General features: G+C 38.8%; 1 protein-coding gene and 1 long non-coding RNA gene across 4 annotated transcripts in view; one reads left to right on the top strand and one right to left on the bottom strand.

The window, feature by feature from the left end:
* The window catches only part of LOC107195284, a 108,935-nt gene extending 101,231 nt beyond the window's left edge, over window positions 1-7,704 (top strand). For both annotated transcript variants that reach the window (XR_001516384.2, XR_003044645.1), the window contains exon 6: window positions 7,621-7,704. This is a non-coding gene — a long non-coding RNA (uncharacterized LOC107195284). The remainder of the gene's footprint in view (window positions 1-7,620) is intronic.
* Window positions 1-25,149, bottom strand: part of SGCD (sarcoglycan delta) — an 818,344-nt gene that overhangs the window by 34,431 nt on the left and 758,764 nt on the right. The gene's annotated exons all lie outside the window — the stretch shown is intronic.

Below are 25,149 nucleotides of genomic sequence, written 5' to 3'. Positions count from 1 at the left end.
CCATTTTAAACAGCAAAATCACTGGAAACAAAAGTGGCAGTAAACAGATCACAAAAAGGATGCTAGTTTACAGTGATGAGAGCTGAAACAATCAGGCAGAAAGTCACCTGGTTCAAGCTTAGCTGGTGACATGTGCATTGAGTGACTCAAAAATTTTGCCCCTCTGCCCATGTCCATGAGTGACCATAAAAACAACAAGAAGTATAAATTTCAGTAAGTGAATTCATAAATACAGGATCTGTGAATAATGAGGGTCAAATGTAAATATTAACTGCAAGTTTTTAGCCTGAAATTCCTTTCATCTATGTTAGAATGAGTAGGTAACGAAAGCACTTATTTGACATGATTCTGAACCCATGACCTGGTCCTCTGTGCAGGGCACAATTATTTAGCTCCTTGAGCTGGTATTGGAATGGCAAAAGGATTAGGATCAAGCAGCTCAAAGGCAAGGTCAGTGTGTTATGCGCACCCTCCTGCTCATTTGAGGAAATACAAGAACTTGTTTAAAGTAGCCAGTTGGAGGTGGACATTTTGGGGAGTCTCTCCTAGCTCATGATGGTCCCGTTTACCTGGCTGGTCATCCCTAGCTCCAGCTGAGCCTGCATTTATATATTCATTCTGTCAGCATTTATTGAGCTTATGTGGCAATGTCTAGATGATAAACATTGAGAGGTGAACAAACTCCTCATGAAGCTTCCATTCAATTTAGGGGAAGATAATAAACAAGTAAACAAATAGGATCGTGTCCCGTCATTCGAAGAACTACGAAGGAACTAGTGAGGGGATAGAGGGCAACGGGGTGGAAGACTAGGCTATCCTGGAGAAAGGGTGGGGGACACCCATCTGAAGGGGCCCATGAACGGGGAGGCCAGCTTAAGGGAAAAGCACATGCAGCAGCGGGGAGGAGCACAAGGGCTGGCTGGGCATCGGGAAGACATGGCCTTATTCTGCCGTGTGGACTGCGGAGCAGGGAGCAGGGAGCAGGGAGAGCCAGCAGAGCAGAGCCCAGACCTTGGCTCTCGTATTTCCTAAGAAATTGCCGATCCTTGGATTCTGTGAGAAACCCAGTAAGCATATATGTATGTGTGTGTATGTGTGTGTCTGTATGTGTGTATATATGTATATTTGAAAAAAATTTTTTCCTTTCCTGAGTCTGTCTAGTTTCTAATAATCGCATCTAACGTTTTCTACCTAATTGGACTAAGTAAGTAGGAACATTACTTTGGCTGGAAAACAACCTTAATTTATCAAATATGAGTTGAAAAAAATAATAACTATCTTATCTAACTCCCATAACACTCTCGCATACCAACGGCTCATTTTAAACATTTCTTAAAGACCTGCCAAGCCTGAGCCTGTCGTGTTTCTCCCTCCTGCAACAACCGGCCAGACTATTAGGCTCTCACGCCTCTGCCGAGATTCATATTATCATATATTTTACTTTGGGGAGTTTCAGGAAGTCATTAAAACATAAAAACCTGGTTTTAAAAAAGATGCATGTACTGGATTAAAGCTAAAATAGTAGCTCCCAGGGATCTGTCACTAAGCAAAGCCAGGTCAGGGCCTGGGGACAGCCCTTCCCTGAAATCACGGCAAGAAGTAAAGTAGAGCAATTACCACTCCTAACAGAGGGGGTCACCCTCTGGCAGAATACGATGGATTAAAAAGTACTTATGTTGATGCTCGTGGCTGCCAGAACAGCTCGCATCAGAAAATTATTATTTTTTTCCCAACTACATTTTCCCTCTTATCTCTGACTGCTCTGTGAGAAAGATATTGAAAGATACATTTGTAGGAACTTAATGTTAACTTGGCGGGAAGCCATCTTTACTGCCGTAGCAGCATTTATTAAAGTGGGACGTTCCAGAACTCTATTCCCATGGAACACATTCTGTGAAGCATCCCAAAATATTGCTCAGGGTTTTGAAAGTGAAGGTACTTTCTGAAGCATCTGGTGTAACTAAGTGATATTGCCCCCAGGCCAAAAAAAAATTGTTTTCCCAGAGAGGCATAATTGGTCTTGTTTTTCTAAATACTTTGCAATTGATTGAGTTTTTGCAGAGCATGCATTCTCCATTAAGACTTGGTCTACACAGAAATATGCATATCTTTTGAAAATTGTTCTTAAACCTTCTGGCTTTGTCTACCACTACTCTTGAAGCCAGGGAGAGAGGGCTGGAGCAAGGACTCCATACTCCAGGCACTTCCTGTTCATCAGGCCCAGATTATCTCCTGTAATCTCTGGTGAGCAAGACTGAAGAAAATGGGAGCTTTTGAAGCAAGAACACTTTATCAAGATCCCATAGCTGCAATGATGGCTGTGAAATTAGAGTTTAGGGATGTAGTTTGCTTTTCACATTGACTCCTGTCCCAACTCCCCAGAGTAGAAGGAAATAATATAAGCACTAGGAAATTCCATCCTACACCCATAACACACATCATCAAGAGAATAAATTTCTGTTCTTTCCACACCCAGTTTTTTGCCTAGCAGTGCTGCTGGGGAGTAAAAAGGGGGAGAAACAATAGTTATGCAAGAACAAAATTCATTGTTTATATAATTTGTGGCTCAGGGAAAGAAAAAACCCCAGAAGCTCTCAAGTGTATAGGATCATTTTAATCCTCTTCATATTACTCTGAATTCTTCCTCTAGGAACTCAATCTTCTCAATCTTTGTCTTTGGCACAAAACCCTTCTCCCCTGCTCTTTTCCATATTTTCTCCCAAGATAGAGGTAACGAGGCTTCAAGTTACCTGACTCTAATTGCTAGGTTCTTACTTCATACGCATGTAGATGATTTCACCACAATATTCTTTCCATGGAGAGGATGTGCATTACCAGATGAACAAGGGCGCAAGGAGGTAGGACCAAAGCCTCACTGAAACCCTCTGCCCCTTTTCCCTTTTGATCAAATCCCACAGTTTAGTTGTGGTCAGCTCACTTCCGTGCTCACAGTGGAACTACTCTGCAATTTCAAACTCTTCCTATTGTTTCTGTTACCACATAGTCTTAGTGATCGCTGCATAGTGTCCTGAATTTAAGGACATCCCAGATTCTGTACCTACTAACCTACTCTGATGACTTTCCTATCTGCTTAATTCCATCCATTCAAAAACAAGCAATATATGTGTTTGAAGACCAGTGCTTTGCCCTGCAAATTCAGGTAAATTTGGCATCTGTTCCTGAATACATCTATTTATATATTGGTTGTGTGTGTGTATCCAGCTGCTAAAAACACCAAGGTAAGCTGTTGTTTCAGAGACATGTCCTATTTATATTCTGAAGCTTATTTTACCACTTTGCACACTGCATCAGAAGCTGGAGGGTGAAACCCCAGCTGACACCATGCTGTCTTTCACCCTGACCAAAACCAGCATAAAACAACACATAAATAGTCAATAATATTATGATAAGTTTGCACGGTGACAGACGATTACTAGAATTAGTGGGGTGATCCCATTGTAAGGTATAAAAATGTTGAATCACTACATTGTACACTGGAAACTAATAAAAACAATATAAGATTATATACCAAATATATTTAAGTACAAAAAAAGAAAAAAACAACAACATAAAACTGGACTCTTTGAAAAGTCCTTGTAGATCACCTCTCTGGTGGTGCCCAAAATTTAGTCACACACATTCTACCTGCCGTAACATTTACTTATTTTTTTAAAGTGAATGCTTTTCTTAAATTTTAAAAGGCAACTCTGTTCTAACTACTATAAAATGGAAAATCAACATTTCTTGTCATAAAGAAAGTAACCAAGAATATAATAAAAACAGCACAAAGTTTTATCTAGAAACTATTATATACTAAGAAACTCTGAATTCAAGGTTTATGTTTGTTTAAAAAGTAGAATTAACACTGAAGTAACACTAGGAAACTCCAAAACTAGCATCGACAAGACTTTACCTTAATCAAGATGGCAGAGTTGAAAGGGAATGGCTGTTACTCTGTCATACAATATGCCACTTAAAATTATCTCAGAGGACACCACTGGTATTCTTTGGGAAACACTGACATAGTCCAATACTTTCTTCTATTGTTGAAGAAAATACAACTCAGAGAAATGAAGTGAATTGCTTAGGAACGACACAGCCAAACAGAGAATACTTTTTAGACCCTTAATTAATTGCTTTTTCGAGTACGCAGTTCTAATTTGAAAAAAAAGTGACATTTAAAAGTTTATTTTAGTCGCCTTGTTATGACTGTTTACTATTATTGATTCAATCTACATCATTAATGACTTGTGCAATAATTTAGCTCAGAATTTCTCTCATGTTAAGATTATCTCTAAGAAGAAAAGAATAACTTATTGCTTATTATAAAATATAAAGTAATATTTATAAACAAATATTTCACATTTCATTGATTGTGTTCTTTTGAATCCTTCATTTGATTATGTTCATTTTGGTTGTGTTTTTTTGTGTTGGCTCAAGAGCGTTGTCTAGAATAATCATGGTTTTCTTGTTAAAAGGGAAGATGGGGCCTTATTGTAAGATCTGATAATACACAAAAATGTGTAAAATTTGAGTATATTCAAGCACTTTTTTTACTGAGATTAATAATTATAATAAATGAAGAGGATTGAGTCTAAAGAAGTAATTTTATTGAATAGAATAGGCATGAAACAAGATAATGTGTTCTGTGTCATGCTAGTTGGCATAGATTTCTAAAATGGAAACACCATGACAACAAATATTAATTTTCATATAAAAATGTCTTGCCTTTGATCAAAAGATGCTGTGCTCAGAGCCCGAAGTTTGTGTTTTGCTTATCTATGCCTACATATATTTGTATATATGTATTTATGATAGAATAATATCTTGATATAATTAATGATTATGCTTTTTTGGGAATACTTCCTGTTGTTCTGTAACCCTTCTCCCTGTTAACAGGTATTGTTTTCTATAAAACTGCTTCAGGTAAGGAATGAAACAGCTGTTTGCAGACAGTAAGACAGTCAGGTTCTTGGCTTTTGGATCTCAAAAGGGCTAGATCGGGCTATAAACAATGAATTCTTAAAAATCATTTGAAGAGTCAAAGTAATTTATCACCAGACTGAATTGACAGCCTCCTGAATGAAGGGAGAATGAGTAAGTCACAAAAGATGGAGATTTAGACAATGAAGAATTCCTGAGAATGGGCCCAAGTACCTATTTTATGTCTCGAAGAGAAGTCCCAGTGCAGAGAAGGGCTGACCGCCGAAACCTCCAGGTAAATCTGGGGCATCTGAGAGCAGAGAGAAACAGGTACCCTCATCCTCTTCCCAGGAAAGGCTAACAAAGTATCAGAACTCAGGAAGAAATGGTTTCCTGAGGGATTCCAAAGACAGATTGAGGGCACTTCAGTGTGCCCCTGAGCATGGCACAAGAAGAAGCAAAATGTTTTCCACTGCCTAGGGGCAGCAGGCATGTGATGTAGGGGATGGACAGAGTGCGGGGTCTCATGTCAGGATTAGGGGGATGCAGTGATATTCTGCCACAAGCAATGACTGAAAGACCAGGAGAAATAAAGGCATCTTGACAGATGTCAGTATGGGTGGAGAATGACAGGGACTCCACTGCCATTTAACCGGAAGACTTGTTATGATATCAGTACTCACATCATAACTGAGACATATAACTGGAGTGAGAAGGGAGGATAGCGATATCCTGAATTAAATAAGTGTGTTTACGCTTTCTAGAAAAACAGATGTTTTATGTAATTGAGAAAAAAATCCACTTGTTTTTTATTCCAGATTGGAAACTGTACCTACTATAGATACATATAATTTGAGATTATATACCTAGATGGTAGATAATACACTATGCTACTGTGTCCCATAGAAATAAAAAAAAAAAAAAAAAATAAGGGTTTAGATATACCGTTCGTGTGACTTTTACTTTAGGATTTCCAACAGAATTGACTATGATTGCACCAAGTGGATTGGAGTAGTTTAGTAAATATATTTGAACTTGCTGTGAATAAAAATGAGGTACTACAAAATGGTGGTGAAGGGCAAGATCTATTAAAAGACTGGCCAAGATGCAAAATCAGATATTAGAGTTCTTTAAAGCAAAGTAATGACGGACAATACCTGTGATCATAGAGTCATGGCAAAGAAACTCATCATTTTTGAGAGGTACACACTGTTTAAGCAGAATCAATGCAAGCTAGTCACATATAGCTCGTCACCAATACTCAAAATCCTGAGTTCTGCCTAATTATGCAGGCTATATCTCTCTGACCTTCACGTGGGAGGACAAGGCTCTCTTTTTCTAGATCAAAAGGGTGATCGCATGTAAGCTGATACAAAATCCTTTTACATCATTGATTTCTCTCAGTCAGTTTAGGCTTAGTTATGCTGCAGTAACAAGGACACAGAATTTTAATGGCTTACAAAAGCAACTTGCTGATATGGCAGAGGGGAAGAGAAAAAATGGCAGAATTAATAAGCAAGGCCTCTTAAAGTTTCTGCTGGGAAGTGGCACTTTGACTCACACTTCGTTGGTCAAAGCCAACTGGGTGATTCCTGACGTGGGCAAGGCAGCGAAAATTTCCTTCAGCGAAGGGTAGTTAGCAAATATCTTTTATAGTAATACATTTTATCTCTTATCACAAGTGGATTTCTTCAGCACCCACCTATAAAATTATTGTAATAAGAAGGTGGCTCGATTTATAAATTAGAACGTTAACTAGTGAGAAAAGAAATATCGACTTTGATTAACTATCACATTAAGGAAGCCTATAACAGCATTTGATATGTAGAAGTTTTTAATAAAAGTATGCAGAATCATTACTATGCATGAATTATTATAAATTAAAAACCGTCAAGGAAAAGTTAAAATGTCAGTTCTGTTCTTCCAATCAATCTCAGCCTCTCACATCACATTTGGTTCCCTGGGCTGATGTTAATAGGGAGAAAGTTGCTGGTATGGTTTTGAGGCTAGGACTTTAGAATTTTTTTTTACATAGGTAACCTGCCACCAGCTGAATGGTGGTACTTTGAAAGTGACTACAAAGGCATCCTAACAATACCCAAAAATGATCCCTAAAGGTATTGTTAGCTGTATTTAAAAAAATAAAATGTGAGAAAATGTGCAGCTAAGCTTTCACTATATTTTAATGCTATTACGTAATTTAGACCAATATTTACAGCAATATAAAGGTATTATTCTATATCTTGTCAATCATTGTTGAATTGATACCTGCTTTACTAACAGATTTGAGTAACCTACTTATTTTACTATAAGTATTTGGTGATTTCAGGAAATGTTTATATAGTTTTAATATCTGAACATTTTAAGTAAATAAGAGAGATTCAGGTAGATAAGAGACACCTGTTGTTTTATGCTCCCCATTCATCTAGTTATATTGTAACCAGAATTTCTTTGGAGGTCTACTCCTTCCATACATTCAGGGAATATGGTTTGTGTGGTTCTACATTTACATCCAACTCCAGGAAGAGCCATATGCCCCATCCTGGACAGCCCGAGCATTGCACTCCCTTGGGTACCCATTACTGATTTAGGAACAAGCACATGATCCAAGTCATGCTGCTGGGGTTTAATACCACAATTTTTATTGGAACCACTGAGGACAGATTGTTTCTTTTTTTCTTCTAATGTGAATTAAAGAATGAGATGGAAACTTCGGAGGCATCGTGACACAACTATGGAAGAGAATGAAACCCACACAAGGGAAAACAGAGCTCAAAAATGGAAAGAGTAAGTGAAGTTTCAGTTCTGTCATTTGAGTGCCTGGATCCAGAAATGTGTGAAGCATATTACCCCCTGGAATTTTGAGTTGTGTTAGCCAATCATTACCATCCCTGCCCCAATCTTTTTAAAAGTCTGCTTGATTAAGCGTTCTTTCGCTTGCAACTAAAGTTGTTACTAGTACAGTTGTCCGGGTGGTCAACATAGTTTATTCTTCCCTTAGTGGTATATGATAATGATCCAGGAAGGGATGCTGGGTATCGTTCCATAAATCACAAAAGCAGTACAAAGCCACAGTTTGCGGACACCTTGCTGTTTGTCAGGCATTAATGGTGGGAGATTATAAAACCATGTCGGCATGGATTTTGTCTCATCTTTATCTCGTTATTTTATATTCATTTACTCTTGTGCCTCATTATCTGAGAGTTTCCTATTTCTGTATCCTCAAATCTAACACTCTCCTTGGCACAATTAGGTATGTAGTAAATGGTTGAACAAGGAATGAATGAATATTCCTTATTAAAACTGTTGTCTAGAATAGTACATCATGTGATTCAAGTTGAACCCTTTTATTTCAATCACTTTTTGTAGCATGAGCCTTTGACTTCTTACATGTATATGAAAAAGTAACACTATTCAGAAAACTTTCCAAATGCCAACTGTTGAATGACTTAAATACATGGAAGTAAGGAAATACCAGACAGAAGAAATAGCTTGAGTAAAAATAAATAGATTAGATAGATAGATAGATAGATAGATAGATAGATAGATACATAGTATGAGCATACTCAGAGGCTTATGTTTCACGTTCTAGAATCACTCATTATAGATTTTAAAGCAGTGTTATTTTTCCTTTTTAAAATATTACTTAAAAATATCTTTTTCATAGTTGTCAGTAACTGCGAAGAATCTCAAATTTCACCCTACGTGCCAGCTAACAAGGTGACCCTGCCACCATTTCATGAATTCTGGCAGAAGACATGGGTACAGCAAGCAGCATAAACATCATCATGCCATTGTCGCTTTCCCTTGTCCCATAACTCATGAAATGGGGGGCAACATAGATGAACCCAGGTGGATGTCTACAGATGCAGTTGCTTATGTTGCAGGAGAGAAACCCTGAGCTTAGGGAACCTAAATATTCTTTTAATAGGCAGTTATTTGCCTGTCCTTAGCCCTGGAGGGAGATACTGTTATTATACCAGGTAGTAAGCATAGCTGCCCTCTTCTCTGAAGGGAGATACTATCTCTATTTCCTAAATCTGTCCACTGTATAAACATCCCTGAGTATTAATAGAGTTTGAAACAAAAGGCAGTTAGTGCCTCGCTCACGTGACACGCAGAAACCCATGCGAACTGTCTTCCACTATGAGTAACAGAAGACCTGAATTAAAATAGTAAAGTCTGACTTTATTAAACTTTGCATATTTAATTTCATCTCAAATAGAACTCCTACCATATCAGAAAGAGAAGCTGTATAAAGTCAATCGGACTCTGGAGTTTTCTGAGGAATTAAAAGCAAAAACCATATTGTCTTATTGATAATTATTTTTCAAAGAATGTTAGATTCTTTTGGCTTTGGTTTCACTGGGTTAGGCTTTGATACATTTCTCCCGGGGTTTGTTTGGAGATGACGTAGGGAGGAAACACATCCACATTTTGGCTGGACTGTTAACTTGATACCCAGGTAGAATTTATGAAAAAAGGGTAAAAGAGTTCATGGAAAGAAAGATGTTTAGCTGAGAAATGAGTTGTTAAGAGGACTGGAAATGCAGCTCTGTACCTTTAGGAGCGGAAAATTAACCCTAAGCATATTGGCATGAATGGAGCAAATTTTAGTCACCCGATCCTTAAACATGGTTTTAATCAACTGTTGAAGTGCTAAGTCAACATTTCATTTCTATTAGCATTCTGAAATACCCAACACAAATACGTGTATAGTCAGAGAAGGATCAGGCACTTTCAACTTACTGATAAGTTTACCTGCATATGCCTCATTCATAAATAAGGCAAATAGAGAGAGCAAAATCATTTAAGTCTCTGTGACTTAAATCACAGAAACAACTCTAATATAATCTCAACAAAAATAAAGCTAAATTGGTTCTATGGATTTTCTTTCTACCTAATTTTTAAAAATTTTTACCTTTATTGTTAAAAGTATAAAGAATTGGGAGAGACGGAATATATTTAAAACCTTATTTAAAAAACAAATGAACATGGTTAATGCACACAGATGCTATTTTTTTTTTTTGCTTTCATTGTAAATATCAATAACAATATTGGTTATTCCATATCTCCAAGTTCTGTAATTCTAGAGGGTATTAGATATCCAGTGATTCCATTTTTCCAGGTCTGAATGTATTATAAAAACATTATTTTAAAATGAAAATCTGGGTAAGTCCCCTTTCAAGTCTTTTCAGAGACTTTTCACCATCTGGTCTTCCTTGGATGTCACTGCCTCCCCTCTCTAACTCCAGTCCCTCCTCCCATTTAGATGCTTTTGAGTAAAGAAGTGATATGATCTGACTTTGACTGAAATATAGAAAATATAAACAGTCAGTTGTGGAAGCGGGAAGTTAGCAGACTATTGCAGTAACTCTGGCAAGAGATAATGGCAGCAGGGGGTTGGAGAGCAAGTGGTTACAATGTTGAAAGGTGGTCGGATGCTGGATATTATTTTTAAGATGGAAGCAATTTCTGACAAATTGGATGTAAAACATGAAAGACATAGATTTTTTTCTTTTCCTGAGTAACTGGAAGAATGAAATTGCCACTTACTGAGACAGGAAAGACTATAGGAGGACAGGGTTAGAAAAAAATCAGAAGCTCAAAGTTAGTATTTGTCTAATAGAGATACTTATTAGACATCCAACAGGGAAAGTGAGTAACTATTTGGAGTTCAGGAGAAAAGTCTTGGGCTAGAGATAAATACTGTGAGAGTCATCAGCATACAGATGGTATTTAAAACCATGAAACGGGTCCTGGGCCATAACAATGACCAGAGGGCAGGGAGAAGAGGAGACATGGCCAAAGACTACATATGTTCCCCATACACAAGAGAAGGAGAGGCCAGTAGAATTGGAGGGACATCTACAAAAAGAGCACCAGGAGCAAAAAAACTTTAAGAATGAACATGGGATCTGTGATGTCAAATGCTGCTGCTGATCGATTTAGTAAGAAAAGGTCTAAAAGAATTGGCCATTGAATACGGCAATGTGGAAATGAGGTGTGTGTGAATCCAGGCATTTTGAGGTCCAAAGTTTATATAATTTGGGGACTCTCTTTAAGAGATAGACTATAAACTAGTATAGTGCCTTGAAAGGGCATTAATGAGGATCACTGAAGCATAAGCTTTATACGTTTCAAGGTCATTTCACCTCTGGTGATCGTCTGATGAATGTGGCAAGTGTTCTCAGGAGTGGTGGAGAAGGCCTGCTGGAGCGGATCAAGAAAAAGCAGTGGGGAAGGAAATGAAGAAACGAAGACATAGAGACAACTGTTTCAAGGAGTTTTCCTATAGGGTGAAGAATAAATGGGGTAATTGCCAGGAGTAATATGGAGGTAAGGGAAGGTTTTCTCTCTCTCTTTTTTTTTTTTAAATTTTCTTGGTTAGGAGATGAAAGTGTATTTGACTACGGATAGGAATGATCTGGAGGGAACAGGTGAAGGGACGATGGTCAATTCTTGGACTAATATCTTTGAATAGATGTACGGGAATGGGGTTCCATTGCAGGGGTGGCGGGGAGGGATGCTTGAGAGAGAAGCGTGGACATTTATCCTGGTAACTGGAGGGAGGCAAATGGTAAGCACACAGGTAGATCTTGTGGTGAGAATGAGTGGAAGTTCTTTGACTGCATCTACTTTTTCATGAAAAAGAAGAGCCATGAGAAGAGAGGGAGGCAGAGCAACGGAGGTGAGCGCTGAAGGCCTGAAGGGAAAGGAGAGGTAGGAAGTGACTCTAGGGGCCTATGACAGGAACGCACTGCAGACACGGTGCAGGGATTCTGCACTGCACTTGAGGTTAGGGCTCATGACCTTAGAGAGAGCTGGTTAACATGACCGTACCCTTCTGTGGTCATTATCTGCTGCCTCAGAGAAGAAAGAGATCAGCAGAGAATGAGATGAACCAAGCATGGGCTTTAGTCAGGCACACATGACGGGGTGGGAGAGGCAATGCCAACCCTGCTCTCCACATTCCAACCAGACTGGACTTTTTCCACTTCTTCACAGTCTCTCATCTCTGATCTTCCTCCATTCCCCTACTCGATACTGCTCCCCACTGTTCCTTTAGCTAATTACTTATCTTAAATACCACTTTCTCAGGGACGTCTTTACTGACCCTCAGATGAGACTGTAATAGGCATCTCGGCCACTCGGACATCTCTCTTCCACAAAAGTCACCCTTCAGTAATTATTTATTTAATCTGTGTCTTTTATATGTGACCCAGAGTTCCCCAAAGCCAGATATACATCTGCCTCAACTACCCATCTTGCCTCTGTGGCTGGCAAACATGGTCACACTCTGTATAGTCGCATGATTCATGTAGTCAATGCAAACGCTGTCATTAGAACCAAACTGTCTGCTTCTTGGGCTCCAGGGCCAAGACCCAGGACAGACAGTGGCAGCCAGTCAGTGAAGCCAGTAAGAATAACCAAGATACAAGTGGCTAACTTCTTTTCTATAATTTTCAAAGACAGATGTGCATGTAGTTCCAATCAAGTTAAGATTTAAACTTAAATCGAGCAAACATTTATTAAGCATTCGTGAGGTGCTAGGACCTATGCTATGTGTTTTCCCCTCTTAATGTTTTTCTTTTTTAAATTTTAATTAAAAAATTTTTTTTCAATTACAGTTGACATATTAGTTTAAGGTGTATAACATAGTGATTAGACATTTATATATAACTTAGGAAATGATCGCCCCAATTATGCTATATTTTTACAATTATTATCTCATTTAATTCTTAAAACAAATATTGCTAGGTGTGCTAAGGCGGTAGGGACCTAAGGTTAACAGAAACCCGCAGGTGAGTGGAAGCAGCACACCCACTCCCTGACGCGTGGTTAGGAGCTTACTAGTTACTTCGCTGCAGAATGGTTTGGCCGCCCAGATAGGTGCATTTAGATGACTCTTAGTTCCTTCCTTTAACTCTGTGGCTATCAAACCTTAGAGTGCATTAGAATTATGGTACAGATTTGAACATAAAACCATGTTACTAAAGGCACAATTTAAGAAATTTCCAGGACATTTTTTGTTGTTGTTGTAATTTGTTCTCTCAGTCCTGCTGACTTTGGAACCTTATTCTCTTATAATTTTCTTTTCCTTAGGTATCAAAACTCAATAAATATGTGTTGAATGAAAAAAATATATACCTCAATTAGAGTAGTTTGCTTTCTGTCAAAGCTACTCAACAAAACCTTACTGGAAAGTTATGTGCCATGTACTTGAGGGTACAAAGGTTTGGAATGCACAGTCTCCTATGGACAGGTGGCCAAGCAGGCAAATTATAAGACAGTGCAGGTTACATACAATGGTACAGATGCTGAGATGCTGGGGGAAATCCAGGAATGGGTGATGTTTGAGATAAGCCGGTGTTATCCTGATAAAGAGAATTGGAGGGTGAGACCACGAGTATGCCAGGTGAGGGAATACAAGGTTCCTAAACTCAGAGTTAAGGAGAAGTGAAATCAGTCATTACATCTGTTCTAGGAATTGGCTAAATTCACTGGAGGAAGAAACCTGGGTTTCCCTAAAGTGCTTTCATAAAAACAAAGAAATAAAAAAACCAGAAAACCTTCATATTCTTCCTGAGCGCACCAATGCCTCCATCCAGGTAAATCAGACCCAATGGTGTTTTGTATTTGGAGGCAGTGGTGTAACAACAAGATGAAAGTTGGTGACCATAAAGTAATGACCTCGTGGTCCTAAAAGAAACCTGAGGGCCTCACCTTTGGTTACTGGGAAGTCCATTGCATGCTGACTTTATGTTTAGCACACAGGTACGAGATGTGCTTTAAATTGGGTAGGTGACTCTGACTGATTAATGCCATTGTGGGAAATACTGAGAAATCCTGGACCACCTGAGAAGTACTCTAACATATTTTTTAAGAGCTTTGTCCCCTGTATCTCATGGCCACTTTAAAGAAACGAGCTCTGGTGCTGACTCATCTTTCAAGAAGTAAAAGTGGGTGATTATGGAACTTGGGGAGTCATCGAAACCTTATTTTTTCTTGGTTTGCTGAACTAAGAGCTAGGTTCTAACTCGTGGCTCTCTTATTTGTGAGGGTATCTCCTGATTATAATGGAAGGTAATTCAGAAAAATCAAGAACGATGGTCTTTTGTCTGAGAAGCCGATTTCTTTCAGAGATCAGGCAGTGATTCCAATTATTACCTTGGTGAGCTAGGTAATTTCAAGCTTTAGAAACATAAAAAAAAAATTAACTGAAATCACAACTGGTGTCTTCAAACTCCATGTGCAGGTACTGATAGGAAAGAAATGGTCTTTCCTTCTAAACTAATTGATTTGATTTTGTGTTGTCTGGTGGTATCCACTAGCTAGCGCAGTAGGAACAGTGGGCTTGGCAAAGCGAGATGACCAAGGGGCACAGACAGGACTCTCCAGGAGTTTTCACCTTCTTCTTTTCCAATTTTTCTTTTTTAAGAAAATGAAGTAGCCCAGTCTATGTCATGACACACACACACACACACCACTATGTGTAGACAAGCATCAGAGAATTTCCAATGCATAATTGTCTGTGGTTAGTAATTCTTCATTCTTGAGTCTCTTTAACTCAAAGTTCAGGAATCTTCATTTCAAATCCAAGTAGAGTCACAGGATGCCATACATGTTATAGTAAGACACTGTCATGACTTTGATAATTGTGGTAGCTATAGCTCACTCTATTCTTGATCTTTATAAGCACATATTAATCTTAAACCCTTCTAAGAACTTTTGGATTGATTTTTAAGCTACTACTTATTGCGTATTTCCTATGTGTTAGGTAATACACTGAATGCTTTGCATATATTTTCTCATTTAATCCTCATAATATAATGAGTCGGATGTTACTGACATCCCTTTTGGATATATAGAGAAATAAAGCTTAGAGAGATTAAGTAACTTTCCCAGGGGCACCTAGCTATCAGAGCCACAACTCTAAGACCGGTGTGTTTCCAAAACTAGGCACTTTTAGACTGCTCCTATGAAACAAACTTTCTATGCCATCATCCAGTGAGGAGATCAGTTGTCTCCTGCAGTAATGTGTAATCATCACTAGAAATGCACAAAGAACAAGCTGAATACCATCTGTTCAGAACACGGTGGAATGGACTCATGCATTAGTAGCAGGTTGGACCAGGTGGCATCTGAAGCATCTTCCAACTGATTGTTATGTTTTGGTAAAGAGTTGGCATATTTTTTAAGCTCAGTGTGGGATACTGATTTGGTGGCCATATAACTCCACTGTGAAAGCCATTAGGGAGTGGATAGATGAAGAGGAAACAACTGGTCACCCAGAGAATTCTTCATTTTATCAACATGTTATCTCTGCTCCTAGCCTACTTAAAAATTGTCAGTCTTGCAAAAAAGCTCTGATTCTATTTCGTCTTATCCCGGTGAATGATTTCATGACTTGAAAGGAAGTGCGGGACATCTCATTCAAACTACAATGATGTCTCTAAATTGTCCTACACGTAGTTCCATCTTACTGTTCCTGTATTAAAATAGAGCTCCCCCACTAAGTTGAAAGATGTTCTCTAATTTATAAACAAGCAGGGAGAACAGCAGGACGACACAGCTAGGTCAATTATAATAGCAAATGCAAGATGAGCCACTATCCCCAGAGAAAATTTTCATTATACACCACTCAAAAAAAGAAAAAAATAAGATTCTGAAAAACAAAATGACCAGTCTGAATGGTAACATCCTCATCTCTCTTCTCCTGACTTAAGAGGGAAAAATTCCTTCTTGTTAGCTTCCATTGGCTTTTATACCATGAAAGTAAAGACCTAAACTGCATATTGGCAGGTAGGTCATGCTTCCATCCATCTATCCATCCATCTGCTCTGTGCTATCTTCCAGGTGCTCTTCTGGGCACTGGGGATATAATAGTGGGACACAGTGAAAGTGATTCTTACTCTCACAAAGGTCACAGTCCAGTGAGGAAGCAATTATGACAGAGTGTGAAACAGAATGTGACAAGGAAATTTAATGATATAATCTGAGCACATAACAGGGACTATTACCTCACATTTGGCTGGTCAAGGAAAACTTCATGGAAACAGGTAATGTCTGAATTGTTTCCTAAAGAACGAGTTGGAATTCCGTAGGCCAAGTACATATGCGTGAGATTTGGGGGAGAGGAGCAAGGAGTGGCCCTAGTGAGTTTCGTGGTATACAGTGGAAACACGTGAGGATGGTAACAAAGTACAGGAGTGGGATGCCTCCAAGTAGAGGCGTCCTCAGAGAGCGATGCCATTTCTTTTTCTTTTCTATGTAATCTAAATATCTTTTTAAACAGCTTTATTAAGATATAATTCACATACCACACAATTTACTGATTTAAGGTGTACAATTCAATTACTTTAATTCTATTTAGAGTTGTACGACCATCACCACAACTGTATTTTCATCATCTCAAAAAAAGAAACCTCGAAAAGTTCCTTAGCTGTCACCCACATGAAAAAAGGCACAACTGCCAATGGCCATTTATTACATCCAGAGAGCAAACAGCCAGAGACCTACACTTCTGGAATCAAGGATGGCTTTCCATGTCTGCTGTGTGTGCATGTGTGTGTGTGTGCATGTGGGTAAAAGGTAGCGAGAGAGAGTAAAGGGGTTGAAGAGACCCCAGGACAATGAGTCAGATTCTTCACTTACAGCTCTAAAATAGATTCTTGAAAGCAGAGGTATTTAATTACAAGATCTAATCTTTTGAGAGAGGGTTTTATTTTCTGTTTGTTGGTCTATGTGTTAAGCCAAAAATATAAGAATAGTAAGAAGAAAACGGTGGAAATTCCAAGATATGTAAGAAGAGTTTTTCTACACAAGACAGTTCAAAAAATGGCTGTGAAAATAAGAACTGGAGGGGGAACATATTCAAAGTTGAGATCTTGCCTGTGGCCAAGGGCTCCAGCACACTGGACCAAGGACAAGGAGGAGAGGGTTAGCTAACTGGAACTCCAGATGGGTTTTGGGAGCGTTCCCAGAACAAAACTGACCACTTCTTAGCTTCAAAGATATCATTAGAGGAAACCAGAGGTCTCACTGTGAATTTTCAGGTCTTTCTTGGTGCCTGAATGGCAATGACTGAGTGGTGTGAGTAGGGAGATAATGCCTCCTCTTCTGGCTCCACCTGGACAGTTCCACAGAACCTCAAGGCAAGGAACGTCTTAAAATTTCCCAGATACCCAAAAGAGAGGATAAATGGTTAAGAATTGGCCAGCATCTGGAAAGGCCTCATGGTTGGGGATGAAGAAAATACATGTGTTTCATGTCACTGGGATAGGTACTGACACCTAAAACCAGTGGCTCATTCAAGAGACTGGACATGTACTGATGTCCATGAAAGACAGGAAGATATGGAATTCCTCCCTATAACTTATCCATCCCCATCAACTGAGTCCTATCAGTCCTTGAAGACTGAACTTAACTAGCATAGCTTTTGGGAAGTCTTACCCTAACACAGTAATTTGTTCTCTCTAAACCTGTAGCCTTTGCCTATACCACTATTTTCCACTAAGAGACCACTTTGCCCATTTTCCTTTGATCTTGCCTCACGAATTGTCGGACTCCACAGATTGCAGTCTACTTCAACAGCAGAACATCCTGTGTAAACACTGGGTTCATATAACCCACTGGAGATTCAAAATCTTGGCTTTGGTTCAGGATGACCTACATTTGATTTTTGAGTTTACTATTTGGTCCAGTGGTTCAGTTTTTCTACACTCTAGTTTCTACTTCTGTAAGACAGGTGTAAGATGCACTTTTCTCTGGACATAATGAGGATTAAATGTGACAGGACAGTATTATCGAATATTTACCAGTGATATTTTCTTTCTCACTTCGGACATTTCTGCCATCCAAGGCATGTTTTGCCCACTGTCTCTGAGAAGAGATACCATGAAAGAAAGCAGAGTAAATAGGAGACTTTTGTCCTTGGGTTTGGAAAGTTTAGCAGATGAGGGGACTGGCAATGACTCATGACTCGATGAGTCAGAGTGAGATTTCCTCACTCCTGGACCAGAAAAAAGTTGACTGCACTTAGGGAGGAATGGGAAATAGAAGTAGGGCTGGCAACTTAGGCATTAGCCAGTTCCTGTACCCTGCTCCAGTGGCTGAGCCTGGAGAAGAGGAAAAAAAATCGAGAAATAGGTTTTTGGTATTCGATTTATCTCAATGTTAGAAAGAGCCCAGGAGGGGCAAGAGCCTGGGTAAGATTGACTTAACTGGTGTATTCAGGCAGTAAGGCTACAAAACTTCTTAAAGAGTTTTCTTTGCCCCCATGTGAGGTGAGAACAGAAAAACTGTTAGGAGCGATCATGCAGATAGCACAAAGCATCTCTGGATGTAAAGAAGCCATGCAGATAAGAAGTAGGGGTGTCTCGGTGGTGATCTGTGATGACCAGGAACCAGATGAGACAACAGACATTTCATCGGATACCAGTAGGGGCAAAAGGTATAAAGTGTTTATATGGACATGCTCCTTTTATGCAAGATCAACCCTGGGAAAATTATTCTGGGTATCCCAATTGGTAGTTTATTTTTGTTACTCTGGTGGAAGGAAAGCTAAAATTAGGTATTAAGTTGCTATAGAAAAATAAGGATCCTATATCTTGTACATATGAGTAGTGGTTGAAATGCATATACATTATGTACCATAAAATGCTTGGATATATGGTAAATACTCAATATTTGATCTATCAACCCACAACTGTTGCAATGACTTTGTTAGATGGCATCATTAAAGTGTAAAGTGGAGGGCCAAATCTAACTTACTATTTGTTTTTATAAATAAAATTTTATTTGAGCACAGTCATTTCTATTTGTTTTCACATTGTCTATGGCTGCCTTTGAGCTACAATAGCAGAGCTGACTACTTGAAACAGAAATCATATGGCCCTCAAAACATAAGATATTTACCTTATTGCTTTTGATGGAAAATGTTTGTCAACTCCTGGTTTAGAGTCTTAATTGTTTTTTTTCTCTCTCTCTCTCACACACACATGTTTCTCCAGAAACAGAACCAATAGTGTGTGTGTGTGTGTGTATGTGTGTGTGTATAGATATAGCTACAGATATATAGAGAGACTTATTTTAAGGAATTAGCTCATAAGATTATGGACATTGTCAAGTCCAGGGTATGCTGGTAGGCTGGAGAGAGTTGCCATTCAAGTCCAAAGGCAGTCTGCTGGCAGAATTTTCTCTTCCTCCAAGGGAGGTCAGTCTTTTTCTATTAAAGCCCTCAACTGGTTAGATGAGGCCCACCCACTTTATGGTGGGTAATCTGTTTTACTTAAGGTCTACTAATTTTAATGTTAATCCCATCTAAAAAAAAAAAAAAAAAACAACTTCCCAGAAACAGCTAGACTAATGTTTGAACAAATGTCTGAGCAACATGGCCCAATCAAGTTCACACATAAAATTAACCAACACACACACGTGCACACACATGTGCATGTACACACATAGCAGTGCCCTCTGATACCAAGGCAAAGGCACACTCCTCTCTGTATTCCTTCTAAAGATTCCACCTAACTCATTTTGACTGATTTGCAGTCAAGTTAGTCAATCAAAATACAAAAATCCTGCATAATATTTAGTTTCTCAGTGCTCCAGGAAAATATATTTCGCTACCAAAATTCACATTTTCTTCCAGAGAATGAAATAAAGGTAAATATTTCACATTTCACATCGTGGTCGTTTTGGTGTAGCACCAGCATGAAAAGGCTAAATCCAAGTGGATTTTTATTTAAATCAGCTGGCATAAAAGATGACATATTCCTTTTTTCTCTGTGGGAAAACCAGACAGGCCTAATTAATAAAATGTATCATATCAATCTTCAATTATGTCTCAGTGGGGAAGGAGAATAATGCAGTCTGGAAGTCTTAAGGCCTTGGAGAATGATGTTTTAATTAAATAAACACGTTTTCAATTTTTAATTTAGGAAATAGCTTTGAAAACAAGTATCAGGGTCTGATTTTAAAGGGAAAAGTTGAAATATAAAAACCTGTGTTAATAACATCCTATTTTTCCCTTACTTTTGTAAAACAGGTATTGTAATGCATGCTCCACTTCTCTCACAGTATTAGCATGAAAAGCAAATGATATTTAGCAGAGAATTTTTAAAATTGTAAAAGATAATACAAACAGAAGATGATAAAGCAAGTGGCCAGAACACTCTAGCTGGCTATCATTCAGATTTGAATATCATTACCCAAGAAGTTAAAAAAAAAAAAAATGCTGTAGTAAATGGCTGACTACCAAGCCAGAGCTAAGGCAGGGGAGCTGTAATTAAACAGAACGCAGGACCCCAAGGTGCTCACCTTCACTCCCAGATCCAGGAGTCAGCAATTCCTCTGAAAATTACAGTGACCTGCATGATAAGGTTAGTCCTCTAGTTTGGACGCCCAAGCTCCCACTGCTGGGAAACTTTAATTAGACAACATATCGCAACCTTAGCCATTTGAGATGCTCTGTTTCACCAGGCGACCACAGAACCTCTGAGACCTTAGAGTTCGCAAAGTCTGGGTTGTAACTGCAAATATCTCCGGTGATCAGGCAGGGAATGTAACAGTGAAATACTTCAGGAGTCACTGCAAATACAGCGACAAATGGCAACTGGCCCTCAGCCTCATTGTCAAGGGAACAAGAAGAAGTGCTGGGGACTGGGAGAATATGAGGTCACACATTCTTTCTGAAGGTAACAGCTCTATTTGGAGTTTCTCAAGTCCTGCCATATAAGAATAGGTGTCCAGAAAAGATGAGAAATCTTCCAGTTTTTAAATATTGGCAGCTGATTCGAATGAAAACAAACAAACACATTACAATCCGTATGCTAAACTAAACATCTACAGGCTGTCAGTTGAAATTTCTGAGAGTCTAGCCTTTTGATGAGGAAACAAGACCAGAGAGAAGTGACTAGTCAGGGGAAACTCCATTAGAGGTCATATTCTCCCACCTCTAAACCATTTCCTTTTCATTATTACACTACTGGTGGAGGTGTCGATTTCCTGGTATTCTGATTATTTAGCAGATGTGTAAACTGCCTCTGAGCATTCCTAAAGTTAAGAATGCTTTCTCATTCTCATTTCCATCTGCACAACCATTTCTCAAGGTAGAAACAAAAATTATTGTTTAACAGTTTAAACTTGTAGGAAGATCCTAATGACAGTTCTGAGGTCAGATCACGCAGTTCTTTTTTGAAGTCTGGGATGCGGGATGCACTGGTTTTCTCTATGTGGTCAGCCCATGTAATAAGATTTCTTGCCTTCCTTACTTCCATGGTAATAAATTATTAACTCTAAACTCACTTGTTCCCCTCTAGGTCTCTCTTCATGGTTTTTGTCAGACATATCCAGACTTCATGTAGCTACTGGACTCAGGTTCAAAGACAACTTGAATAGACAAAGTAAAATCTACCAAAGAGAACATCAGAGTTATGTTAATAGAGAGGAAGCTTAGGTGTATAGGAAGTCATGTTTCATTAGAACAGTATATTTCCTTAATTGGCTCCCATTCTGTCTGACTGGCCTCAGATCCACCGCTTAGCACACTCAATGCCTCAGCTTGCCTGTGTGCCTTACAGGGGTGACTATGCTGAGCACAGTGGGTGTTTGACACATGGTCGGCACATGGTCATTGGCCGCTGAAGCTGAGGACACAGCATACTTAGACGTCTACACATCATAAATTATGTCTTCAAACTTGTACATACAAATACTATAGTTGTCTTATAATACAGTGCAGTTTATGGATTTTTTTTTTTTTTTTTTTTAAATCCACCATTGTTAGACCCTTTCAAAATAAGCTGTCTGGTTTTGCCTTAATATTATACTCTGAAAAACATGGAACAATTTAAAAGCATTTATCATATAACAACAGTGGTATACTGGGCAAGGTGAGAAACTGGTCAAAAAATAGCTCATGGATGCTATGATGTCTGTGATTTGCTTCTAAATAATATGGGGATGGGAAAGTAAAGTAAGGGCTGGTGAGTTGGTACTGTTGAAGCTGGGTGATAGGTGCATAGGGGCTCATTATACCCCTATGTATATGTTTAATATTTTCTATAATAAGGTTTAACAAAAATGCTCATGTATAGCAGAGTCAGATTTTCAACTGGTTCAAAATCTCATGTTTTTCCCTCCTACCATATCGTGCTGGCAAATAGCTTGCACCTGTGCCACATGTCCCCACACTCTCACCCACGGTGGACATGAAGAGTCGATCATGATAGTCCTCATCTCAGGGCTCCAGCTACTGTCCGCAAACCAGGGGCGGGAGATGAGAAGAACACCCTTTACCAACAATGTCGCATGAGCAGGGCAGGCCATTAATGTGCTTAACTGTGTTTTCTCTGAGGACTTTACATAGTCTTGGGAGGACTAGTGTTTAAGATTGCAAATACTGATATTTCATAAAATTGGGCTATGGGAATTTTTTAACCATGAACTTATAATTTGGTTTCTATATGGCAACATACCTAGTTACCTTGTCATATCAAATCCATGCATCAAAAATTCCTTTTCATCCTTATAGATTAACGGCTCCTCTCTTCACATTCTAAGACAGCTCATATAATTTTGATGTGTATTTTTATCTGACCTGCATTATCTTTTTGGATGGTGAAGAGCAGGTGAAACTCAGTGCTGCCATGATTTTATTTTATACTTTCATTCCTGACCAGCCGATCCAGCACACGCAGATGCTCAGGCCGTGCCGCTTCTGTTGCTGGGCCCACAATGTCCTGGTCTAGCGTTCTGCGAACTCTGGCCCATCGGTCGGACCTTACCTGACACCTGCGTGCGTATGGCACCCAAACTGAGTTTTATGTTTTTAAATGGTTAAAATTAGATCAAAAGAATAATGTTTTGTGACATGTAAAAATAGAAAAACTTTAGATACCACTGTCCAAAAATAGAGTTTTATTGAAACACAGCCACACTCATTTGTCCACATATTTTTGATGGCTGTTTTCAAGCTACCATGGCAGAGTAATTGTGACAGAGATCATGTGGCCTAGAGTCTAAAATAATTATCTGACCCTTTGCAGAGGAAGTTTGCTGATCCTTATTTTAGATCAACTCTGTACAGTAGGACTTTCGGCAATGATAGGAATGCTCTATATCTGTGTGGTCTGACAGAGTAGCCACATGTGGCCACTGAGCACTCTCACTGTGCCTAGTATGACTGAGGAACTGAATTTTAAAAATTTTCCTTAATTTAAATAGCCACCCAGTGGACAGTGCAGTTTTTGTCTGTCTATAATGGCAATTTGGGACCCATTTTGACCTTCAAAAATTGCAGTATCCTGCCATCTCCTTCACCTTCTGACCTTTTCATTCATCCTTTTCTTCCCTGTACCACTGACCTTCAAGTCACCAAATGCAGGGTGCCATTTTACATATTCATTTTCCTTGGCATTTCTTTCATATTAAACCAGTTATTTCTCCTTCCTATGCTTCTGAAATTTACTCCTTCTCTATTTATTGTAGGCTCTTCTTCTTCCTCTTAAAAGAAGGCATTTAATCACTTGGCCATGTTTTCTATTCATATTGTTTTCCTGATAATAACTTTTGCTCTTGTGGCACCAAGTGTCACGACTGAGCCGGTGGCTTTCACATCTGAGTGATGCTCCCGAAGTCTGACTGCTCCTTGTACGTCTCTGTTTAAATAACTTGCGAGCATGTGAGCTCGAGCTCATCCTTTGCCAACACCTTTTTACTCCCCTGAGCAATCTCTCTCTTTTTAAAAAATATTTTCTAGAAAAACTTCCAGCTGCAAGGCACATTTGCTTGGGGTCACCTTTTAGTGTTCCCTCCTCTATCCCCAACTGTATTCGTGGAACTGCCACCCTCTATATTCTTCATCCACAGTCTTTCCTATTTAGTCCTCTTCTTTATTCCCACTGCTGTTTTAGCATCATCCGTTTTATTTTAATCACAACTTTTAAATGATAAAACAAAACTGTGTTGATTAACAGTAAGGACTCAAGCTAGGCTGCCTGGATCCTTGGTCTTAATTAAACTACAGCTCTGTGACCTTAGTTCCTCGGTTCCTCCTTGTTCCTTGGTTCCCTCATCCAGGTACTAACACACTACTAACCTCAGAGGGTACAATATGAGGATTAAATGATTATTTATTTGTAAAGCATTTAGACAGTGCCTGGCAGGTAGTAAGTTGTTAAGTAAAACTAATATTTTATTAGTTTTTGCATTTAAATAAAGCTAATTTAAGTATGCATTTAAATAAAACGAATATTTTAAACATAAAAAATTATGTTTTGAAAATTGTAACAGCTGTTTCATACAATGAATGGAATGATAATCTTTTAAAAAGATATCACAGAAGACTACAAACAATAAGCCAAATTCCACATCTAGTCTGCTTCTTTAGGTTGCCATAAAAGCAAGTATTTGGTGTCTCTATCAGATAGTTCTGAATATTTGGACAAACACAGACTTTCACTGATGACTATTTGCAATGCTTAAGGCTTTTTAAATTACATTTATTGGGGTGACATTGGTTAATAAAATTATATAGGTTTATAGTGTACGATTCTATAATATATCATCTGTATATTGCATAGTATGTTCACCACCCAAAGTCACATCTTTATTTGATCCCCATTACCCTTTTCTACCTGTCCCCTAACCCCTTTCCCTCTGGTAACCACTGAACTATTGTCTAGAATTGATTTGAATTATCTCTTATCTTTAATTTTTAATCACCTTCTCACTATATTTCCTTCCTTCCTACTCAGAATCTCCCCTACACATCAAGTAGGAACATTCTAAAAACAGCTCTGAAGACTTCAACCAGCTGCCAACAGAGAGGAGGAAATCCCATATTTTCAGTCTGGATGGTGCGGTCCTCCATCTGCCTACCTCATGCACCATTTTAGTCTCATTCTCCTCTCTCTGATCCAAGGATTACGCCTCATACTTCTCTTTCCTCGGAGAGCCCGATTTCAGCATCTTTATGACCAACTCAAATACTTTCCCACGACTCTGTCTTCAAATTTCCTTGCCTCTTCGGAGCTTTCTGAATATGCTCTCTGTCCTTCGTATTCCTTTTTGGTATGGTTATGGCTCTTTCTAGAGAATTTCTTCCTTTGGTACAGAGGTTGAAAATTTGAGAGTTTGGGGATTCCATAGTGCTTTGCATCTAGAAGACTATCAATAGATGTCACTTTGTCTCAAAGAAGTCTAAGGAGAGCTATCCAA

The sequence above is a fragment of the Pteropus alecto genome, unplaced genomic scaffold (assembly GCF_000325575.1).
Source record: "Pteropus alecto unplaced genomic scaffold, ASM32557v1 scaffold40, whole genome shotgun sequence".
Lineage (NCBI taxonomy): Eukaryota > Metazoa > Chordata > Mammalia > Chiroptera > Pteropodidae > Pteropus > Pteropus alecto.
Note: the sequence above shows the minus strand (reverse complement) of the source record. Positions and strands in the feature narration are given on the sequence as shown.